At 37.4% G+C, this 26128-nt stretch overlaps 1 protein-coding gene across 2 annotated transcripts in view; it reads right to left on the bottom strand.

The window, feature by feature from the left end:
* The window catches only part of VKORC1L1 (vitamin K epoxide reductase complex subunit 1 like 1), a 59544-nt gene that overhangs the window by 32366 nt on the left and 1050 nt on the right, over positions 1-26128 (bottom strand). The gene's annotated exons all lie outside the window — the stretch shown is intronic.

Here is a 26128-nt window from a genome sequence, read left to right as displayed (position 1 = left end):
CTCTTAGTAACCCCACGGACTGTAGCCTGCTAGGCTTCTCTGTCCATGGAATTCTCCAGGCCAGAATACTGGAGTGGGTAGCCATTCCCTTCTCCAGGAGATACTCCCAACCCAGGGATTGAATCCAGGTCTTCTGCATTATAGATGGATTCTTTACCATCTGAGCCACCAGGGAAGCCCCATATCATCAATTTGTAGCCATAACTGATGGTTAAGTGTTATCATCATGTGTGTTAACTGCAGAGATATACTAGTTGATGGAGCAACAAAAATACCAAAATTTAAGGAGCACTCACAAAGTCGGTGAAGAGCCAGCTCATTAGAAAAGACCTTGATGCTGGGAAAGATTGAAGGCAAAAGGATAAGAGGGCAGCAGAGGATGAGATGGTTAGATAGCATCACCGACTCAATGGACGTGAACTTGAGCAAACTCTGGGAGATAGTGGAATGTTAACAGGGAAGCCTGACTTGCTCCAGCCCATGGGCTCTCAGAGAGTGCCATCTCAGAGAGTGACTTAGTGACTGAACAACACTTACAAAAATACACAAAAATAAGCTCAGAGCCAAAAGAATTTTCTGAAAGAAAGAGCACTTAATTAGGCTAACAAAAGCACAAATTCAATATTTTCTCGATAAATGTTGGTTTTAGAGGTTTCCTATTCTTGCACTTTGGATTGCAAGTCTAAAACGCTAAACACAATTGTTAAAAGACAAATGAACAATTACATCAAAGATATTTGCTTGGAAATATTGCCTCAATCCACACTTTCCAATGAAATTTTGTAATTTAATTTTCCAACCCAATAGCATCCATAGATAGTAAATGTAATAGAACTAAACCTATTTCTTTCATTTAAATACAATTTAACTGTTCACCTAAACTACTGGAATTGGCTACTCTTGAATGGTAAAGGATAAATTTGAGATTACAGCACTTGTTTTTGGATGAAATTCTAAATGAATATCCTGAGCTTGACGACATTGACTTCAGTATCTCTTCCAGTCCCATCAACATAACTCAGTAAAGATGGTTTCTCTACTTGAGTACTGTTAAACCAAAGCACAACAGATTAGCTATATGTTATTACCTGAAAGTAGTGCTGTCTTCAACCTAGATAAGTTAACAAGCAAGAAGTGAGCTTATCACATTAAAACTTTAAACACTGGACTTCTCTGGTGGTCCAGTGGTTAAGAATCCACCTGCCAATTTAAGAACATGGATCCAACCCCTGGCCTGGGAAGGGTTGATCCCACATGCCACGGGGCAACTAAGCCCGTGTGCCCCAACCACTGAGCCCGTTCACCCTAGAGTCTGTGCTCTGCAACAAGAGAAGCCACTGTAACGAGAAGCCCACGTACCACAGCTACAGAGTAGCCCCTGCTGGCCACAACTAGAGAAAACCCACATGCAGCAATGAAGACAGCTCAGCCAAAGACAATAAATAAAAATTTTTTAAAAAACTTTAAATATTGATAAAACAGTGTTTGTTCAAGATGTATGTTAGGTATTTAGAATACCTAATTGCTATTGCATAACTTTTTAAAGTTACAACTACAAAATTACATTAAGAACGTAACAGAGAAATTCACCACACTGACTACACAGGTATAGTTTGTTTTTTTTTTACTTTTTGTAAACTCTTTGTATTTTTTTTAACTTTTTGTAACTCTTTGTATTCTGTTATTTACTGCTTAATCATTAAAGTATAATTTTGTAAGATGATTAAACTACATGAGCTTGTATTTAGCATGTTTGTTGTTGTTTTCACCTATTTTTTAATAATTCACTTTGCACAAATATTGGTCCATAATTGACTGGAAATCTCACTCTTCCTTCACCACAGTTCGCAAAACATTGAGCTAACTTTGAATAGATACTTGTGTCCTGAGTGTCAACAGAGTAAATTCACGTAAATTCTGAACATACATTTATTGAGATTTTGCAAACACCTAAAGTAAACATAAATTTTTAAATATCTTGAAATCTGATGGGTAGAGGAAAATATTTTAACCAGCTGTGGGTATTTATGTGAAAAGTACTCATAGACCCCAGGTAGCAGAGGAGTTATTAGGCCTGACATATTGCTTGTTTTCACAATAAATAATGAAAGCATGGACTAGAGCACATTTCCATATTTAATCCAAAATCCATTGAAACTGATGTCTCTGATGGTGGGGTGGGGGGACAAGGAAGATTCTCCAAAGAACAAAACCTATCCAGTTTAGCGTAATAAGCTGAACAAAATTGTCTTCGGAAATATCGAAGTGTTCTGATTTTAATCTCAGACTCCCTGAAGTTTAAGTGAATTTGAATTTGAAAACTAACTAAACACCTGGTTCAGAGATTGGTAGATCATTAGCCTAGCTAACATTGATGAAAATATTAGACCTTTCCACCACGATTAAAATACAAAACACAAAACCAGTAGTGTTCACAGTGGTGTATGTTGCCAGTAATCAAAATGAAACACCAGGAAGTCTACTGAGGGTCATTCTGTAATGTGAAAGCAAAGCCATTCTTTCCAGACAGTTATCAGGATTGGGAAAGAGGATGCCTGAGATCATTAGAAATACTGCTACCAGGAATAGTTTTCAGGTATGAGGAAAAACATTTTAAACTTCCATTCTAACTTGAGGCTTTAGCAATTAATTTCACATTAAACATGCAAAGTAACGAGGATTCAAGTAGTTATATATACAAATCTGAGTTTGTCAAGCACCTGTTGCTTGACAAGTGCTTCAAATTCTCCTTCAAATTACCTTGAGTCAATTTTACTGTCATTTTCTACCCTTACGTGAGGACTCATACTAAGAAAAAAAATTTTTTTAATCTTAATTTGTAATTTTTTCACTCATCCCAGGTTAAAGTCTATTACTCCAAAATGCAATCTGAAACCTCTTTCACTCTGCATGTCTCCTGGCTTCTCTCAGAAGAAAACGGAGACCAAACTATGGAGCTCCTTCACCATCCAGTACATACCTCCACCACCACAATTCTGTCTAATTTAAGACACAGACGATGGACTCCTGGGGGACAGGAACTCTTATTTATTCATTTCTGAGTTCCCAAGGTCAAATTCCAAAGTGTATGTAATTAAGAAAGGAATAATTTCAACTCTTTCGAGTTCTGAATTTTTCTGAATTTGTGGTCTTCTTAAAAATAGGTAGTTTATGTTCAAACTTGCTTTGATTACCTGTTTCTTTGATTCAGCTCTCTACCTTTGGAAGTCTCAAAAAATAGCTCAAGAAGTTCTAGAATAGTCCCACATAGCACTATTTGCTAGTAACCCTTCAGCCTAAATTTCTACTACTAAGTATCTTGTGATACCACATTTAAATTGTGTGTTGAAGTGGTTGAGGTAAAGAAACAAATGACAAAACTAATCAACAAATGGATACTCCATTTTCTTTTATTTCCTACTGGTTTAAATTCCCTAGAGGTAATAAAAAGATATAAAAAGCTAAGAGTCTCAAAAGGCTGGTATAAATTGAGGTGAAAATTTAATGTTTTAAAAGAATTTAAAAGAATTCCACATATGTAAATAATCATGAAGTGAGAATAATCTAAGATGAGGAACAACTTCACAAAAATGAAAAGATTTTCTGAGATGAAAAACATGATCTGCCAAATTCGAAATAGCAATAGAAGCAGTGAACAGCAGATGAAGTATTACCAAATGAAAATTAGTGACATGATAACACAAATGGGCAAATTATCCCACAACTCTAATCAAAAGGACAAAACGATCAATGAAATTTAAAAGTTAGAAATATTATACAGATCAACTTTTACCAATAAGAGCTGTAGAAAGGAAGAGTTCATTATTCTACAAATTTATTGAGCATACGGTATAATATAGTCAGGCAGTGAGGAAACAATAGTGAACAAGATAGACATGGAAAAGTTCATCTTCTAGAACAAATGAGGCTGAAGCAATAACCAAAGAAATGAAAACAACATACTGCTGAAGAATGGAGAAAGGAAGAAAAGAAGGAAGAGGAGGAGGAAGGGGAAGGAAAAATAAATGTACAATTTTGTCTTCTGGCCAAATTTAATACAAAGACATTCTGGTAGAATTTTCGAACTTGAGAGAAACAGTATCCTTATAAGCCTTCAGAGTGGAAGTCAAGTTACCTACAATTTAAAAAACTGTTTTAATGCTTAATATTAAACATTTAGGCAATGTTTAACTACCATTACAGGTGGACAAGGATGACATTAATTCAGCATTCCTACATGCTATAGAGGGAACATAAATTGCTATAATTGTCTAGAAATAAATTTCACAATTCTACCTCCAGGAATATAGCCTGAAAATGGTTGGTTATAGAAAAATAACAAATGAGGTAAAGGTTTACATAAAAGTGTACAAGGGTGCTCATCACAGCATTTAAAACAGCAAATTGAAAAAACCTACATGGGAAACAGTCCAGGACAAAACAAATCACATTTTGGCCATTTAGTGGAATTCTACACACACATCAAAAGCTGCTGCTTTCAAATATTTTATTACAAGTCAAAATGCTTACAATTCAAAATTAAATGAAAACAAAGAGCACAGTCTCAATTTTGCTCTTAAAAAAAAAACAACACAGGGACTTCCCTGGTGGTCCAGTGGTTAAGAACCTGCCTTCCAATGCAGGGGACGTGGATCAATCCCCGGTTGGGGAACCAAGAACCCATATGTCATGGGACAACTAAACCCACGCATCGCAACTAGAGAAGCCCACAGTTTCTGGTTCTTTGCATGTCTGGTAACTTTTGATTCGATTGTGAATTTTATGCTTTGGGTGCTGGATTTTGCTATACTCCTTTAAATAGTGCTTGACTTTGTTCTGGTGTACAGTTAAGTTTCTTGAAATCAGTTGGATCCTCCAAGGCTTGCTTTTGTGCTCTGTTGGAATGGGTCCAGAACAACCTTTAATTTAAGGTTAATTGAGCCCTATTACCAGGGCATTACCTTTTTAATGCCCTGTGCATACTCTGGCAAGTGAGAACACAGACATTCCCAACCTGGATGAGTTCCAGCTCACCATTTTTCCAGCACGGTTCTTTCTCTGGCCTCAGGTGATTTCCTCTCATGCATGTGCAGATCAGTACTCAGCCAGACTCAAGGGGACCCCTCTGCAAATCTCCAGTGTTTTCTATGCCACTTCCTCCTGTAAGCCCCACAAATTATAGCTGCCTTGGCCCCTTCAAACTTCTCTGTCTTCTCAACTCAGTGAGATCACTGGGCTCTATTTGGGTTCCCCACTCCTGCTCTGCAGCCTGAAAACTACCTCCAGATAATAAAGTGGGGTGACCACAGGGGCTCCTTAGATTTGCTTCCCTTCTTTCAGTGATCACATTCCTGTGTTTGTCTGTTATTTCATATATTGCCTGGTATTCTAATTGCTTAAGGCAGCAACGGAGAAGGCGACGGCACCCCACTCCAGTACTCTTGCCTGGAATATCCCATGGATGGAGGAGCCTGGTAGGCTGCAATCCATGGGGTTGCTAAGAGTCGGACACGACTGAGCGACTTCCCTTTCACTTTTCACTTTCATGCATTGGAGAAGGAAATGGCAACCCACTCCAGTGTTCTTGCCTGGAGAATCCCAGGGACAGGGGAGCCTGGTGGGCTGCCGTCTATGGGGTCGCACAGAGTCGGACACGACTGAAGTGACTTAGCATAGCATAGCAAGGCAGCAAGGTAAATTCAGTCCTTGTTATTCCAAACAATGCTGGACAGAATAAATATGGTAAAAATATGGTATATCAACTGTTGATTTTACTATTTCCTAAAGCCTTTGTCTTAGTTTTCATCCAGCCCTCTTTTTTAAAAAAAAATCTATTTTTTCTTGGAATTTGCTCCACTCTCAATTTTTCACTACACTCTTTTAATTCTTCTTCTCTGATTATGATTTATTCTTGAATCCTCAAATACAGGCAAGTTTCCAAAGTCCTGTGCTTGCCACATTTCCTTCTCCATCTGTGCAGGATAGTACCATGTGTAATTTCAACAAGCCCCACAGTTTCATTCGTGACCTCTTTTGCTGCTGACTCTTAACACAAGAGAAGCACCATATGTAACTGGCCTTGGACTTCTTCATTCATGAATAGAACACACACACCAGAAAGCAGAATACAAAATGCAAAAGCTCAACTACATCTTGAAATTTGAGTTTATATATGTACATTTATATGTATGTAACCACACACACACACACAAAGTTAATTCAATGTTAAGAATAATTGTTTTATGAATATTTTTTATTCTACATATTTTCTGTATTTTCATTATACATCTACATACACAAACACTATATTTACAATGAGAAGTTTATTTTCTAAATTCCCATTTCTACATCACAGCTCCTGCTGTTTTACAGGCTAGCATCTCAAGCCAATATTTCCCCAAATCATATATCTTTCACCTAGGACCTGCCTGTCCCCCTCTGTTCTATTTAATGGGACAAGTCCTCCCATAAACTTCAAAGTCATTTCAACTTGTTCCTCTACCTCCACATCAATTCCCCCAGTCAAAGGTTCCAATGAAACAATATTACCACAGAAGGCTCTAGACTAATGATCTCAAGCAGTACTGAACACCTAGCAGAACGAAAACCCCCTTTAAGGTAAGTCAGAAATAGGGGAGAAAGCTGCCAAGAGAAAGCAATTCCCTTGGCACAGAACCAGACTGTGCCTGAGGTGAGGAGGTAGATTTTGAGAAGACCAAAGTTGGATAGTAAGCCCGGGGGGAAAAACTACTGAGCAGGCTGATGGTCAAGAGACAGAACTTCATAAGCCTGTAGTTTGACTGGCACCTACAGACGAAAACAGGAGAAACAAGAGGTGAGATAAAGCTTCAAATAGCACTTTGGCATAAAGTGCTTTTGCTGCCAAAACTGGTGTTAAATGTTGGTTAGGTGAGTAATACACAGGATCAACTTTTTACCATCTGATTAGCCATCTTTGAACAATATGGTTGTAACTTTTTATTTTAATGATCTCTTAAAACTAAGTAATAAATGAACAAGGTACAGAACTCTTAGGTCAAAAAATAGTTTAAATGAACTTTGAGGATGTTATGCCAAGTGAAATAAGCCAACTGCAGAAAGACAAATACTTTATGACTCTACTTTTATGAGGTATCCAAAGTAGTCAAAGTCATAGAAAAAACAAAAGTAGAATGGTAACAGCTAAGGATCAAGGTGAAGAGGAAATAGGAAATTTTAGAGTCATTTACTGGGTACGAAAGGCTCTGGAGGCTGGGCGCACAACAATGTACATATACCTAACAGTAAATCCTGAACTGCACGCTTAAAATGGTGAGGACGGCAACATTTATGCTTGTGTATTTTGCGGCAATTTTAATTTTTTTAAATTTAAAAGTCACAAAATAATAATGGGAGAGTGTTTCCCATTATGTCACTCACTCACTCTCAAAGAGGAAAAAAAAAATGTATACACACACACATATTTTTCTGTCCCTATATATATATATATATATGTATATTTTCTATTCTTCTAGAGATATCCTATATAAGTCTGTATGTACACGCCTTAAAAAATACACACATGGAAAGGACAGCAAACTACATATAGTGTTCATGCACCTTGGTCTCTGCATTTAATGTATCTTAGAGATATTTCTAAAGGAGTGCACATAGAACTTCTGAGAGCTACTACTAATTCATTGTGTGACTATAACCATTAGTTATTCTACCAGCTCCCCACTGATGGGTAAATAGGTTTTGTCCAAAATTTTGCTGTTATAAACACAGCAGTGAATATGTTCATACTATTTCATCCCCATATATACAAACGTGTATGTTTATGTATGTGTGTACTTACAAGCATAGAAGGGAATTGCTAAAACAAAGGTATGTGCTTAATGACTATACAGTTTTAAAAAATTATTATTAAAGTATAGCATACATTCAGAAAAATATACAAATCCTAGATCTATAGCTTGATGAATTTTCCCAATGTAAACACAACTGTGTAACCAGCACCCACATCAAGATACAGGACATTACAAGCCCTCAAAGCCCTTCTTGTGTCCTTTTCAGTGAGCTCCATCAAGGGTAACACTACCCTGATTTATAACACCATAGATTAATTGTGTCTGCTTTTGAACTTTTGTGTCTAACTCTTTCACTCAATCGGAGAAGGCAATGGCACCCCACTCCAGTACTCTTGCCTGGAAAACCCCATGGACGGAGGAGCCTGGTGGGCTGCAGTCCATGGGGTCGCTAAGAGCCGGACACGACTGAGCGACTTCACTTTCACTTTTCACATTCATGCATTGGAGGAAGAAATGGCAACCCACTCCAGTGTTCTTGCCTGGAGAATCCCAGGGATGGGGGAGCCTGGTGGGCTGCCATCTATGGGGTCACACAGAGTCAGACACGACTGAAGCAATTTAGCAGCAGCAGCAGCAGCAGCAGCTTCCACTCAATAATATGTTCGTGAGAATCATTTATATGATGTGTGAATCGTAACTCATTCACTCCTTTTTTTTTTTTTTGCTGGGCTACACGGCATGTGGGATCTTAATTCCCAGACCAGGGATCAAACCCATGCCACCTGCATTGGAAGCATGGAATCTTAACCACTGAACTGCCAAGAAAGTCCTATAATTCATTCATTCTTGCTCTCTGCAATATTTCATTGTTTAATGTATCACAACTTATCCATACTACTCTTGAGATATGTGCATTCTTAATTTTAATGGATACCATCTTCTCTCCATAGTTTAGAATCCTGTTACTATATGGAAGTAGCTATTCCCCTACATGTTAGCTAAATTAAACATTTTTCTCTTTGCCAATCATATTTATTAAAAATGCTTTCAATATACTTTGTTTGCTTTTCTCTTATCATGACTGAACCTGGAATTTATTTCCTGTTTAAAAACTGTTTTTACTTTCAATCATCTTTGAACCTCCTGTGCATGCATGCTCAGTTGCTAAGTCGTGTCTGACTCTGTGACTCTGTGCACTATAGTCCGCCAGGCTCCTCTGTCTATGGGATTTTCCAAGCAAGAATATTGGAGTGGGTTGCCATTTGCTTCTCCAGGGGACCTTCCTGATCCAGGGATAGAACCCACATCTCCTGCATCTTCTACATTGGCAGGCAGATACTTTACCACCTGGGAAGCCCCTGAATGTCCTGTGTCTACTTGTCTATTGAGTTGTTGGCCTTTTTTGTATTGATTTAAATAATGGACTCCCAGTTTTTTGAAAGAAAATTAGCTTCTTAAATCTCAACATTCAAAAAACTAAAATTATGGCATCTGGTTCTGTTACTTCATGGCAAATAGATGGTGTAACAATGGAAACAGTGACAGACGTTATTTTCTTGGGCTCCAAAATCAGTGCAGATGGTGACTGCAGCTATGAAATTAAAGGACACTTGCTCCTTGGAAGAAAAGCTATGACCAACCTAGACAGGGTATTAAAAAGCAGAGACATTACATGGCTGACAAAGGTCCATATAGTCAAAGTTATGTTTTTTTCCAATAGTCATGAGTAGATGTGAGAATTGGACCATAAAGAAGGCTGAGCACCGAAGAAATGATCCTTTCGCACTGTGGTGTTGGAAGAGACTCTTGAGAGTCCCTTGAACTGCAAGAAGATCAAACCAGTCAATTCTAAAGGAAATTAGTCCTGAATATTCATTGGAAGGACTGACGCTGAAGCGGAGGCTCTGATACTTTGGCCACCTGATGCGAAAAGCCGACTCACTGGAAAAAACCATGACACTGGGAAAGACAGAAGGCAGGACGACAAGGGGACAGAGGATGAGATGGTTGGATGGCATCACTGACTCAACGGACATGGGTCTGAGCAAACTCCAGGAGATGGTGAGGAACAGGAAAGCCTGGTGTGCTGCAGTCCATGGGATCACCAAGAGTCGGCACAACTAGGCAAATGAACGACAACAAGTTCCTTAAATATGATGAGTGGCAAGTTTTTTCCCAGCATGTCTTTGGAGTTCTAATTTTGTTTATGTTAGTTATTGCCATGCACAGGTTTTGTCTGTCTTTATGCAAACTCATCAACTTTTTATCTTTATAAACTTTCTTCTTTTTTTTCTTTCTGGTGTTTCACAACACTCAGGGCAAATGGAACTCATATTTTGCTGGTGGATATAAGCTGGTAGAGTCACTCTGGAAAACTGTTTGGCAATATATACTAAAATTAAACATACACATATCCTATGACCCAGCATTTCCTCTCAGTTCCAACGGAAAATGAGCACTTGTGCTCTCCCCACAAACATGCATAAGAATGTTCTCAGCAGTTTTACCCCCAAAAATATAAACAACCAAAATTTCTATCAACAGTAGAATAAAGTGTGACATATTAACACAAAATAATTCAACACAACATTAAAAAAGAACTATTACTAAAATGGAAGTAGCTATTCCCCTACATGTTAGCTAAATCAATCAAACTTTTTTCTCTTCACCAAGCATACATATTAAAAATGCTTTCATTATGTTGCTATGTGCAACATAAATAAATGCCATACATAATGTTAAGCAAGAGAAACTAGACCCAAAAGACTTACCATATGATTCAATTTATGTGAAGACCAAAACCAGGCAAAACTAATCTATGGACAAAGGTCAGAATAGTGGTTATCACTAGAGGAGGTCGTATTGACTAGGAAGAACATAAGAGAATTTCTAAGTGTTGGAGATAGCCTACATCTTGATCAAGGCAGTGAGTACTCTGTGTATACATACATAAAAATTTGTTGAGTTGATCCCTTAAATATGTGTACTTTCCTGTGAATTGCATTTCAATAAAAGTTTCTCTTTTTCATTAAATAAAAATAATGTTTATTTTCTGAGAGGCAGGAAGACCAAGTTGTTTGTGGTTTTGTTATTGTTGTTTAGTTGTTAAGTCATGTCTGACTCTTTTGCGATCCCATGGACAGTAGCCCACCAGGATCCCCTGTCCATGGGATTTCCCAGGCAAGAAACTGGAGTGGGTTACCATTTCCTTCTCCAAGGTTTTTCTCTTTTAAAGTGAGATCACAAGCTAGCTTTTTTTTTTTTTTCCCCAAATGGCTACTCAGTTTGAGTGAAGTCACTCAGTCGTGTCCGACTCTTTGCGACCTCGTGGACTAGCCCCCCAGGCTCCTCCGTCCATGGGATTCTCCAGGCAAGAATACTGGAGTGGGTTGCCATCTCCTTCTCCAGGGGATCTTCCCGACCCAGGGATCGAACCCAGGTCTCCCGCATTGCAGGCAGATGCTTTACCGTCTGAACTGAAGGGTTTAGAGGCCATCAAATGGACACAACCTATAAAGGCAATTTTGATGGTTTTACATAGAAATGACCTCTAATGGGAGAGAACACAAATGGGAACTATTTGAGATACATTTCTATGTAAAATGTAGTTTGCACATAATTCAACATTTTAACTGAGCACTCTGCAACCAAGACCAAATATCAATCGTCTCTTGAGGTTTTCTACTATGTACCAACATCAAATCTACATAGGAACAAATGTTACTCCTGCTTTTCTCTTCTGTATCAAATGTCCTGAAGCCTTTGTGTCTCTCTGGAGAGAGGCCAAGTTTCTGAAGGCACATTCCAGTATAAACATCATCGATGGGGTAGAGAAGGACCCGGTCAGTCACATTGTACAGTCTCAGGGCCAGGTGGCCGGAGTAGAGGAATCCGCCTCCTCCTGCATAAGGTGGGTAGACGCCAGTGTAAACAACTTCCGGGATGTGGTACACCCAATACGATTTATTGAAAATTTGTTTTCATCTTTATCACATTTGACATTTCTACAAATAAGGCTACTTCAGTCCTCTCAACTCTATCCAGTGTAATGTGTCTACTCTGGTGCTCTTAATTACTTCTGCTTTAACACAGACTCTAATAGCATTAATCCCTTCTTCATGAACACTGCCTTTTCCATAATTTTTATGAAAAATTCCACTTTTGTCCTTTCATATGAACTTTAGAATCAAGTTTTGAAAATCTTGTTTGAGATATTATTATTACATTGGGTTTACAGATTATATTTTATGAACTTCAAGATACCTTCAATATGAAACTAACACAACACTATAAATCAAGTATACTCCAATAAAAATTTTTCTAAAAAGATACATTTATTTTATGTAGCACTAAAAAAAGAAAGACATTGCCCAGCTATGGCATAATGCTGATGATTTTTATGTCTATTGTTAAATTACTTTTTTTTCTTCAAAAATTCTTTTAGGAAGATATGCAATACCTGTAGAAGTCTATAAAACATTATTGAGAAAAACAAAAAACAAAAGACGGTCAAAACACATGGAGAGATAATATTCATGAACTAGAAGACTCATTGGTATAAAGATTTCAGTTGCACCTAAACTTACCATTGTGGAATCTTACAAGCTGATTTTAAAAGGTATACGCAAATGCAAGGAGCCCAAAATAACCAAGAATTATCTATTGCATATCAAGATTTATCAAACTAGAGTAGTAATTCTCAAACTTTTTTTAGTCTTATACTCTTACAAGTTATTGAGACTCTAAAGAGCTTTAGTTTATGGGAGTTTATCTTTTACCTTTGAAACTAAACAGAAAATTCATTTTAAAATAAGCAGCTTATCACATGCTAACAGAAATAAATTTATGAAAAACAACTGTTTTCCAAAACATTTAGTGAGAAGAGTGGCACTGTTTTACATTTTCATAAATCTCTTCAACATCTAGCTTAACAGGAGATGGCTGGATTCTCAAATCTGCTCCTTTATTCATTCAACTTCAATATCACACGTCACATTCTCTGGAAAACCTACTGTGCACTCATGAGACAGTTGAGTGAATAAAGCAAATAACATCTTATTATTACTATGAAAACAGTTTTGACCTCAGAGACCCCTTAAAGGGTCTCAGGGACTCTACATGGTCCCAGGAGAGCTACTGAAATAGACTACTTAATGCAATGGCATTTTGGCATAAGGACAGACGAAAGAGAGAAATGGAATAGGAGGGCCCAGACAAATCCTTGTCTATACAACCAGCTGACTCACGACCAAAGTGACTCTACAGAGCAGGGGAGAGCGGACATTTTAAAAAGCAGTGCCACAATAATACTGGGTTGGCCAAAAACCTTGTTCGGGTTTTTCTGTACAATGTAATGGGAAAAGCCCAAACACTTTGGTCAACCCAACAGTAATTGGATATTTATATAGGAAAAGAACTAAATTGATCCCTATCTTACACCATTAAAAAAATCCCACATAGACTGTTGATCTGTGGATAGCAAAACCTAACGGAAAACAATAGCAAATATATCTTCATCATCTGGATACAAAAAGTTCTAATTATAAAGGAAAAGACTGACGTACTTAACTATATTAAAATTGAGAATTTGTTAATCCAAAAATACCTTTAAGAAAACGAAAAGGTAAGGCAAGCCACGAGTGGAAGATGATATCTGCAATAGGTATCCGAAAATACACACACACACACAAATAAGAAAAAGACAGAACAGCAGGTAGGAAAATGGGCAAATGATTTTAATGAGTCCTTCAAAAAGATGACGGTCAATAAATAAACGAAAGGCTCCTCAATCACAGTAGTAATCAGGGGAATGCAAATTAAAACCAACAAGGAGTGTTAAATAGTACAACCACTTTGGGAAACTATTCTGTAGTTTCTAATCAAATTAAATGCCTGCCTGGTGACCCAAAATCCACTCCTCAATATATACTCAAGAGAAATGAGTATGTATATATAGAAAGATGTGCATGAGAATGTTCATAGCAGCTTAATTCACAATAGCCAAACTTAGAAACAACAGTCAATAAAAAAAATGATAATCATAAAATGGGACTGCTGCTGCTGCTGCTAAGTCACTTCAGTTGTGTCCCACTCTGTGCGACCCCATAGACAGCAGCCCACCAGGTTCCCCCGTCCCTGGATTCTCCAGGCAAGAACACTGGAGTGGGTTGCCATTTCCTTCTCCAATGCATGAATGTGAAAAGTGAAAGTGAAGTCGCTCAGTCGTGTCCGGCTCTTAGCGACCCCAAGGACTGCAGCCTACCAGGCTCCTCCGTCCATGGGATTTTCCAGGCAAGAGTACTGGGGTGGGTTGCCATTGCCTTCTCCGAAAATGAGACTAAGCAATGAAAAATGGGACTAAGCAACTGATAAAACCAACAACTTGGATAAACTGCAATAAACATTATTATGCTGGGCAAAAGAAGTCTGACACAAAGGAGTGCATACTGTTATGAGCCCATTGACATGAAGTTCAAGAACAGGCAAAACAAATTTGTACCAGTAGAAGTCAAAACAGTTTTATCAAAATACAGATTCTGTATTTTGCAAAGGAGTATGAGAGAACTTTCTGGAGTGATGGAAATGCTCTATATTTGCATGTGAATATGGTACATGCATATGTAAAATATTCTTCAAGGTGTACATTTAAAATTTTTGCAACTTATTGGATATGACATATACCTCAGAGTACACACAAAAATCCATTATATATAAACCAGAATGGTTAACTGAACAGATTGACAATTCCAAGGCTTGGCAAAGACGTGGAATAATAGGAATTTTCATACACTGCTGATAGAAATCTAAACCGGTGCAACTCATCGAAAAAAAAGAGCAAAATAATCAACTGTGATGTATCTGTATAAGAGAACATTCCATAATAACGAACCAACTACAGCTCCATCACACACAGATGAATCTCACAAAATAATGTTAAATGAAAACAGCCAGAATAAAGTATACAAAATAAATGGTTCCATTTATATAAGGTTGAAAAAGCAGGCAAAACTAAACTACCAAATTTGGGTGCAATCTTAGGTAGAAAAGTAAGAAAGTGATTATGATATGATATCATAAGAGTCAGGGCAGAGGGCTTCCCTGATGGCTCAGTAGTAAAGAACCTGCCTACCAATGCAGGAGACACAGGTTCAATCCTTGGTCTAGGAAGACCCCACATGCCTTAGAGCAACTAAGCCCATGCATCACAACTACTGAGCCTGCACTCTAGAGCCCACAAGCTGCATCACTGAAGCCCACACACCCTAGAGCCAGTGCTCTGCAACAAGAAAAGCCACCACAATGAGAGGCCCACGGACCACAATGAAGAGTAACCCTGTTCTCTGCAACTAGAGAAAAGTCCATACAGCAATGAAGAGGCAGCACAGCTAAAAACAAATAAATAAAATTATATATATATATATATATATATATATATATATAGTCAGGACAGAAATCACTCTAGTGAAGGAGCAGAAGTATAGTTCATAAGCAGGAATTTTAAGGAGGGCTTTCTGTGATGCTGACAATTGTCTACTTAGTGACCTGAATGTTTGTTACAAGGCTTATGCTTTTTAATCACTACGTCAAAGAAAGATGCACAGACCAATGACTTTTCTGTATGTATCAGAACAAAACTGAAAAGGTTACAAATCAGAAAAAAAAAAAAGATTTCAAAAAGTCAGCTGGACTCGGTAACTGATGGGGTTTGCTGGGGGAAGAGAGGAATAAAGAGACAGCCAAGGGAAACTGCCAGATTTCTGACTTGCACACCAGTTTGGGTGGGGATGCTTTTCACTGAGATAAGGAAACAGCATTTTCAAGGGAAAGATATGAATTAAAGCTTGAACACAGTGAATTTATAGTACCTTTGAGACATCCAGGCAGAGATGTCCAGTGGGCAATTAGATATGCCGATCTCGAGCTCAAAGGAGAGGTCCAGGTGAGAAAGAAATTTTGGATTCACCTGTCAGGGAAATCATGGACAGGGAGATGACTGTCTAGGGAAAGAAGACTGACAAGAAGGTGTGGGGCTGATCCTGGGTATGCCAACATTTAACGGGCAGGTCCAGGAGGATAAGCCAGTAAAAAAGAACAAAAAAACTGAGAAGGACCCAAGTGGTGGGAGGACTATCAAGAGTGTGTGGTGAACCATTAAGCAAAGGAAGAGAACGCCTCCTGAGTACTCAGTCACTCACTGCAGGTTGGTGCACAGTGAAGAAAGCATATGGGTTATGTGCAAAACTCAGCGAGCCAGTTTTTACTCCACCTCTCTCTGGCTGATTGGGGAAAAGCAACAACCAAGAGAAAACCAATGCTTCTGAGAATGGTTCTAAGTTTTCATGTTGTCTTTAGAAGTGGGAAACGAAGGCCCCTCTCACTCTTCTCCTTGCTTCTCAGGAAGGAAGAAGATAAGATTGGAGAGCGTTAGGTCTGCACCACTGGGCAGAATCAGTATGAAAAGGTCAGCACACAGGTGCAAGCTCACTTTTACGTGTCTTCATGTGACTGAAATGGCATGAGACGCCTTCAAGAGAGGACTTCTGCTACTCCAAGGGAGAGCCAGGGCTAAACCTACTACTTGGGCAGAAAAGGCCAGAGGCAGGAGGCCAAGGCCAGATCAGCAGTCAGCCGGGGCAAATGGGCTCTCTCTGGTTACAAGGCCCTGAGCACTGATAGGAATGAGTCAGGCCAGCTTTGCCCACATCACAGGAGAAAGATCTAGCTGCGCTCAAAAACTGGGGAGATGGAGGGCATCCATCTCACAGCCTGGGTCAGTTTCAAACAAATGAAGCTAAACTAAATCGAGAAAAACAGCAACTCCACATAGAAGCAGTGGGGCTCATTGGAGTCTTCCATCTTGGGGTTTGGGGCTCAAGTCCTAGTCAAGGATAAGAGGCAAAGTTTGGGGGTTTTTATTGCCAGTACAAATCCTTAATATAAATCTCTGCCTTAGGAGCCCCATAATTTGAAAACTGTGGCTGTGGACTGGAGAGAATTCTAATATTCCTGGATCCCACCAGAATACCATCCTAAAATTTCTCAATTTCTAGTACCACATCAATCACATACAAAACAAAACACAATGGGCATCTAGGTTAAATGTGCATGAGATTAGCAACTCCAGAAGAAGCAGAAAGCCAAAATAGGTTTGTTCCTTGATAAAAAGATTTTAGTGGAGGCTCTCTCCTTCCCAAATTCACCTATAAAGTCAGTACAACTCTAATCAAAATTTCAATGCAATTTTTTTAGACCTTATCAAAATAAATTTTAAAATTCACCTGAAACAATAAATGCATGATAATAGCCAAGAAAAAACTGAAAATGAGCATATTTGCTCTGCTGCTGCTGCTAAGTCACTTCAGTCGTGTCCGACTCTGTGCGACCCCATAGACAGCAGCCCACCAGGCATCCCCGCTCTATCTAGTATCAAACTGTAGTATATAAAGCTGCAGGGGGAAGGAGGACTGTGTAATAGAATTCTGCAGAAACATACACAAACACACCACGGGGATCGACCAGCAAATCCAGAGGCCCTACGTATATAAAGAAATTCTTGCAGCATTTCAAACATGGACAAGTCAATAAGTGAAATTAGGAAAAGCTTGTCAATTTAGAAAAAAGATCTCTACTCCACATCAGACAAAAAGTAAATTCCACATAAACCAAAGGAGTAAATATGATATGAAAAAACAAATTTCAAACACATGAGAGTTAAAAAAAAAAATCTTGGGATGGTAGAGATTTTGTTAAACAAGATTAAAGGAAAAAAAAAACTCAAAAGCTACAAAGAAGTCAAAGATGGGACCACATAAAAAGTTTAAAGTTCTATATGAATAAAAACACCATAAATGAAATTAAAAGACAAGTGAGAAGAAACTAGTTGAAAAAATATGTGTAATGCATACAACAAAGGATTAACTACTGTATATCTGAAGAATTCCTGCTAATCAATAAGAAAAAAAAAAGACAACCCTGAAGGGAAAAAAATGGTCAAAGACATGAACAGGCAATATCCAGAAGGAATATGAATGCCCATTAACATGTCTGCACAAAAGTTAGGTTACAGACTCATCTAAAGTCTGATAAGCTACATTTTAGATGATTAAGAAATTAATTTTTTCAATACTAAGAGAAATTATAAATATACATTCCTCTGATGTCAGAATGAGAAATGCCCTTATAAACTTAAAACCTAACAAAAACTTAAAGAAAAATAAATTTTATATACTTTAAAAAAGCCCCCAGTACTGCAAAAATTAATGAAATAGAAAATGGCAAAAATATTAACAAATATAATAAATTATTCATATACTTTAAATATAGAAAGCATTATCTAAATCAATATAGAAATTCTTAGATCTATACAAGCAAGACTAGAGAATAAATGCAAACAGCTAAAACAATGTGAAAACCATGAAACCTTGCTTGTACTTGTGGGGGGAAAGGAAGTCAAAACAATGAGATGACATTTTTCACACATGAAATTGATAAAGGTGTAAAAAAATGAGAATGGCCAATACTGGCGGAGGTACAGGGCACCTGATGTTCTTCTATTTACCTTACAGGTGGAATTTTTAATGACATAAGAAACGAGTTGTGACTTGTTAAATGAGGAAAAAAGATATAAAATACATACAGTATGATCTCAACCATATTTTAAAATAACAGCTAAGTTTTATGGACACTTACTTCTCTGCCAGACACTGAGCTAAGACTGTCTACAGGTTATTGGTGCCCTGGTGCACTTCATATTTACAATAATCTTGAGTTAGACACTTTATTATCCTCATTTTATGGAGAGACTGTGACGAGAGAGATCAAATCACGGAGCCAAGGTTTCAACCCAGATACATCTGCTCTAGCCTGTGATTGTAACTACTAGTACAATGGACAGGAGGAAATAAATCAAACTCCTAAGAGTTGAATATACTCCTCTCACTTCCTATTTTGTCATGGATGTTCCATTACTTTACTTCTAAATATAATGCTGCTTTCAAAAGGTCAATAATCACACAACAGTAACAACAGCATCCTTGAAATGCTGACAGTTTCAGGTGCTAATGACAAAAGAAACTTTACAGATCATAATCCAGGGGATTTAAAACAATTTTTTAAAGCAAAGGAATGCTTTTCTAAGTGAAATTTTATATGGACCTACAATATGAGAAACAAAGCAGCATTTTATTCTATTAGTGTATTTGGAAAGTTCAAATTTATAATATTTACAGTGAAATTCTTCTGATGAACTCAAACTCTAAGTTCTGGAAGACCGGGACAAATCTGTTTTGTTTATTGCACAGTATTAAAAACAAAAACAAAAACAAAAAACCTGATTCACAGAGATTAGCAGTTACAAATAAGTCTTTGTCATTCTTTTAAAAACAGCACATTACTGCTATCTAAGGATTTATTACACCTGTCCAGAAGTCCAAGTAGAAAAATTCTAAGTTAAATCTCTAATAATATCAATAAGAATATGTGGTAACCACAAATATTTTGGTAGAAAGAAAAATATGAAGCTTAAAATATATACTAATCTGACATCAAGACATTATATATACAAAGCAGTTACTGCCCAATGCAATGAGAGCTATCTATAGGAGCAAATGTGCTCCTATAATCTTACATGAACAAATAAGCACTGGTCTGAATTTTTAAAAGAACAATATAAACAAAGCTACAATTCTTCCAATCAACAGAATTTTTAGAAATTCAAGGACATGCACAAGGAAAGCAAGAAATGTCATTATGAGAATTGTTACCTGGCTGTTGGCATTATGGATAATTTTAGTTTTTTTCTTTTTGTTTATTTTCCCTCAAACATCCTAAATACATTGCCTTTTCTTTTTTTTATGTTCCATCTAAAAATAGTTATAAATCATAGGAATTTGCAAAAAACTATATAGGAAGGTCCCAAGGACCCTTCACCTAACTTCCTTCAATGGTAATATCTTACAAACTTCTAGTGCAAGATCACAAGGAAACTGACTGTGGTACAATCCACAGAGTTTATTAATATTTTCACCACTTTCACATTCATGTGTGTTTTCTATGCAATTTCATCACATTTGACACCTGTAGCTTTGAGTAACAACAGTTGAGATACAGAACTGTTTCCTCCCTACAAAGCTCCCTCATACTGCCTCCTAACCCTAACCCTCCCCTATTCCTAACTCCTGGCAACAACTATTCTTCATCTCTAGAATTTTGTTATCTCAATAATGTTATATAAATGCAACTGTATAGAATGTAACCTTCAAAGACTGACTTTTTTTTTTAACCTAGATAATCTGGCAGTACAAATCAGCAGTCTTTAATTTGTTAAAATTTAGCATGATATAACATTTGAATGTGTATCAATGTTTCAAGTGAAGTGGAAATCCCTCAGTCGTGCCCAACTCTTTGCGACCCCATGGACTGTAGTCTGCCAGACTCTGTCCATGGAATTCTCAAGGCCAGAATACTGGAGTGGGAAACCGTTCCCTTCTCCAGGGGATTTTCCCAAAACAAGGATCGAACTCAGGTCTCCCGCATTGCAGGTGGAAATAGGTGGATTCTTTACTGTCTGAGCCACCAGGGAAGTCCAAGAATACTGGAGTGGGTAGCCTATCCCTTCTCAAGCAGATCCCCAACCCAGGCATAAAACGGGGGTCTCCTGCATTGCAGGAGATTCTTTAGCAGCTGAGCTACCAGGGAAGCCCTGGGTAACAATGTTTACAGTGTTTTAAAGTTTACAATGGTAAAAATGTGACTCAAATGCTTATGAAATCTATGTTGTACTACCATAAAACTAGGATTCTGGGGAATGAATTCTTTAAATTAATAATCTGGTAAAAATCTAGTGCAATCTAGTACAAACACATTACAGAAGAGAAGCCCATGGCACAGTGCTTCTAAGTCTTATCTATGTTTACAAGAACACGTGGATTACAAGAATGCCTGGCTGTGCATTTTTCTGGCCAGCCTCTAGATTCCAGTCCTTTCCTGACCCAGGTAAGTTTCTGTTACGTGAGAATATGACTGTTTGCTTCCCTCCACAGAATGGTCACCATTTTTGCCTTTCCGCATATTTAGAATTCTTTCAAATCAGCCAGGAAATGAATCTCTCTCAAATTCTTGGTTCTGGAGATTTACCTCCACCACACCCCAGGCCCAACTCTCTAGTCTCTAAGTCCTTATGAATCAACACCTCTCTCAGAAAGGACTATCCCACCCTAGTACAAATTCAAAATAACTCTTTTCCCCTCCCCTCTCTCTATACCTCCAGGTACCTAGATCCACCTGATGATTCTCCTCTCAGCTATTCTGTCAGGTCTTCCTGATCCTCACCCCACTAGAAATCTGTTCACTAACTAGGTGTGACAAAAGCCCTATCTTTACAAGTTTAGGCTTAGAAAGCAAACACTCCAAGGAGTTACTTCTTGAACATCATGCCTTCATAGTAATGTCCTTGCTTTTCCAAAAAGATCACTCTCAATAAGTAAAAGCTAAAACACGAAACTAGGCACAGATGAAAAACAAAGAAAAAAGCATAGATGTGTGTCTGTTTTGTAAAATTTGGCTCATATTGGTATTACTGTATCACTATCAGATCAAATGAAATTTAAAGTAGAGGTAAAGAGGGACTTCCTTGATAGTCCAGTTAAAACTGAGCTCCCACTGCAGGAGTACCAGTTTGATTCCTGAAAACTGGAATCAAAGTGTGAAACTAAGATCCCACAAGCTGCAGAGCAAAAAAATTAAAAATAAAGTAGTGGTAAAGAGCCAGATTGCCTGGGTAAAAATGTGATCTCTGCCACTGTATTTTCTAAAGCAAGTTTCATTTACCTTCTGTGTACTTCAATCTTCTCATCTGTAAAATGGTGATAAAAATGCCTCACAGGACAGTTTCAAGAATTAAATAACATATGTAAAGCATTCAGAACAGTGCCTAGCACACAGTAAACATTATCCAAGTATTAACAATTATCTCTAACACATGGCAATCCAGCTTCACCTCTTTGTGACATCTATTCCGCTTACACTCTGATGTTCATACTGCTCCTGAAACAATGGTCACATAAGAATCTGTGTTTTATTTATTAAATTCATCTTGATCAAAACTAACTAGCACAACAAATTTTCTCTTACATAGAAGCAGTTACTATTAACATTCCGCCAAACATGAATGTAAGCACTTAAAAGTATAGTGGTGATGGAAAGAATGCTAGCAAAGAGGAAAGTACAGATCACAACACAGAATATGGCAGCTTTATGTTTAAAAAACTGGGAGACTAATGTCATATTTATGCTTGTATACACATAAGATGGCTCTATAAAGTTTCATGTCTGATTAAGGAAAGGGAGAAGTACAAGCCTGGGAGAAGGATCATGAAAGGGGTGATTCATTGTATATACTTTAGTATCTTTCAAATTTGAAGCAGTGAATATATTATTTATGTGTGTGTTAGCTGCTCTGTCATGTTTGACTCTTTGCAACCCCACCGACTGTAGCCCACCAGGCTCCTCTGTCCATGGAATTCTTCAGGCAAGAATATTGGAGTGGATTGTCATTCCCTTCTCCACAGGATCTTCCCAACCCAGAGATCAAACCTGGGTCTCCTGCACTGCAGGCAGATTCTTTACCGTCTGGGCCACCAGGGAAGCCCGTATTATCTGTATAAGAATCTACTTTTTAAAATGGAGGTGGTAGGTGGTGGTCCCTCTAAACAAGTTCTCTGGAAGCTGGTCTTCTAGTCCCAAGCTGCACTAACTCTGTTACCCTGGGCAAGTCATTTAACCTGTGAGTATAGCTGGACCAAGCTAGGGGCAGCAAAGATTTCTAGGTTCTAATCTAATTTCAAAAATGTATCTCAAAGAGGAGGGTAGTAAATAGATGGTACTATCTTTAAGATATGAGGGGGTACTAGTTCAACATTTTGCAAAGTAAGGCAACTTTTTGAGAACATGAACTGTCAAGCTTATTAATCTTTCAAGATTATTTCTGTCTTAAATAAAAGCTCTTCTTAGAAGGGGTCTAATGCAACTTACAGGAAATACCTTCAAAGAATATTCTGCTCATTATTTTGTGTCTCTCGCCATACCTTTGGAGTTGTTTAAATGGATTTTATTAAGTTTTGTGTGTTTTTTTTAACATGGACCATTTTTAAAAATCTTAACTGAATCTGTTACAATACTGCTTCTGTTTTGTGCTTTGGTTTTTTGACCCCTAGGCATGTGGGACTTTGCTCCCTGATCAAGGGATTGAACCCATGTCCCCTGCACTGGAAGGCGAAGTCTTAACCACTAGACTACCAGGGAAATCTCTGGACTTTAAGTTTTTATACTAAAGTCTTTATACTATGCCATGGAGTGAGCAATAAAGTGCATGTGTGCATGCTCAGTTGCTAAGCTGTATCTAACACTTCATGACCTCATGGACTGCAGCCCACCAGGCTCCTCTGTCCATGAGATTTTCTAGGCAATAATACTGGGTTGCTATTTTCTTCTCCAAGGGATCTTCCCAACCCAGGGATCGAACCAGCATCTCCTGTCTCCTGCACTGGCAGGATTCTTTAAGACTGAGCCACCTGGGAAGCCCCAGCAATAAAGTACACTAGAACAATTTACACTTAAAATACCTAAATACTACACCTAAAACAAGAAACTTTTACTATTTAAAAGCATTTATGATGAGACACGGCAAAAAAATAATCATTCCACCTCCAGTCAATAACAGCTGTAACTAATTGAATACATACTTTATTCCAAGTATCATCCATTTATTCATTCCGTGTATCCTTTTTAATCCTACCGTTCATCTGGAAAAGTAGGTTTTAATATCCCCGTTTAACAGGAGAAGCAACTATGGCTCCATGAAGATGACAACTAACTTGATGTCACAGTCTAACAAGTGAAGAGCTAGGAGTCCACCAAAAATCTCTGGATCCGAGCTCAGTGCACTAGACAGGGATTAGCTGCCAGGCTGGTGCAGACTTGCAATGACGTTTTTTTAGTAATTTAAAAGTAAATGAGGAAAAGTAAAAAGAGAGTAAACTTTTCAACAAAGCTAACTGATTCAATTTAAAGGTCTTTCATGCTGAGATTTGGTTCTAATTATTTGAGTTAAAATATCCTTACTTAAAATGACAGTGACAGTCTTTTGTCTCCTGCATTAGCAGGTGGGTTCTTTACCACTAGGAAGAAGCCTGGCACCTCTCTTGCAGCCTCCCAATTTGGGGGGGGATACTTCTGAAATCCAAAAAAATGTGGTAACTACTTCCTTAGACAATGATGCCTCCCAAAATAACAGAGGACTTCACACACACACCTTAAGACTCTCTCATTAATCTCTATTTTACTTAGATTGGGACACTGAAGGATTGAGAAATGGGAATAAAGTGAGTTTCAGCAATCCAAAATCACATGAGTTAATGTTGGGCTGGGCAGAGAACTTTCCTCAAGATTTGTTTCACTGGTTGATTTTTCTCATTCTTATCTTCAATTCTACTCACTCAAACCTGGGCTCAAACTTTCTCTTCCTAAAATAGGAACAGAAAGTTTGTGACTACATTCTTTACTACTACTGCTAGGTGGCAATCAATACTTAAGTCAAATAAAAAGATCTACTACTTGAGGCCTCCAATAATTTGCTTTTATTTAAAGCCTTTTTCACTTTGACAAAATAAAAACTTTTAATTAGGTTTAGTGTACTACTTCCAAAAGAAAATTGGTCTATAAATCAGACTCAAGCAAATTTCCACATTTCTCTATCTCCACTGTATATATATATATATAATGTATATAAATAGATAAATATAGTGTATATATACATATATATACATATGGCTTTACAAGTAGTTTACAAACAAGTCGGTCAAACTAGATAAATTTCTTGAATTTTACTGTACACATGGCAAATTTACTGTATACATAGCTATTTACTTCTCTTATTAGCATACTTCTCTTATTTCTTACCTCCTTTGGTGAGCAAATTTAAAATAGTCTATGTACACAGCTACACAATTAAATATTAGTTTCAGTCACAACATATTAAATTCACATTTAAAATTATAAAGAGATCCAGATTTTTCAGTCTTACACATAAACTTTTAATCTCACTTGATGCTATTTATATTATTTTATGGTGCCTTATTAAAATGAAATCAGAGCACAAAAACCTATATCTCACAGGACACATAACGGAAAATATTTAAAATCTGTACTTACTACATGACTCAAACCCACTCTTTTTGAAGGAGAGCCAATTTTAAGAACTTAAATATACAGTCTGGATAACATAAATCACTCTTTCCATGCCCAAAACTTAACAGATCTAGTAAAATTTATTATAGACTATAATGTATCCAAAAGCTAAAACTGGCAATAATTCTGCTTAAATTTCACATTAATCTAATATCAAAACTTATTTTATTTCTTCTTTTTTCAAACACCTGGTATATACTGCTGCACGGTCTTTTCATTATATATTTATTCAGCTAACTTTGGGTGCAAGGTACTTGAAGTATAAAAGTCCTTCCCAATGGATAGTGAAAATAATATACAAATGTTTACATAAAATACACTCAGCAGTCCTCAAAAGGATATCTGAGAGTCTGTTAGGTCTATTAACTTGGTTCAAAATACCCAACAACAAATGTAAACTTTTTGTTACTTTGTTGTATTTTAACTGTTAACTGGTATCTACGTTTTAAACACATTGTGTCTAATGTAGCAATAATAACAACTATTTTCCCACTAAAAAGTTACAGATGAGAAAGAGTACTTGGCTCACTAAGAACATTAAGGGGAAAAGATCCTCAGCCTGGAGCTTGTAAATAGTAACAAGACAAACTCCAATGCTAGGTTGTTCATATAATCACCAATATGTAGGTCAAAATAACTAGTGAGCTGTATACATGACTGTCTGCCTAGCAATTTACAGATCAACAGGAGAACTGCTCAAACGTGACTACCGCTAACAAACTCAAAATATTAGGCATAGCATGTCTCTATTAACAGTGCAACCTGTGTAACCTAGCAATTGTAAAATAATTTCTTTTACTTTTGCTACTTTTTAAAAAGGAACCCTCCTCAAAAAAAAAAAAGAGCCGTCACTTTAAAGATGTAAATTCCTCTTTTTTTTTCAAAGTAATTTGCCTAGGAAAATCTAACGCAGAAAATAAAGTGTAACAGATAAATCAACTACAACATGCTTAAAAACCTAAGATTATCAGTAAAACAAACCAATCCTTTCAGTTTAGCAATCTATGCATTTTTAATCTTCGGTGGGTATTTCATTATAATAACCGACAACGTTTAAAAGTCACCCTTATTCCCCAAACATCGTCATCACACAT

Source organism: Bos taurus, chromosome 25 (assembly GCF_002263795.3).
Source record: "Bos taurus isolate L1 Dominette 01449 registration number 42190680 breed Hereford chromosome 25, ARS-UCD2.0, whole genome shotgun sequence".
In the NCBI taxonomy this organism is placed as follows: Eukaryota; Metazoa; Chordata; class Mammalia; order Artiodactyla; family Bovidae; genus Bos; species Bos taurus.
The sequence above is the reverse complement of the archived record's forward strand: the minus strand, read 5'-3'. Positions and strand labels throughout refer to the sequence as shown.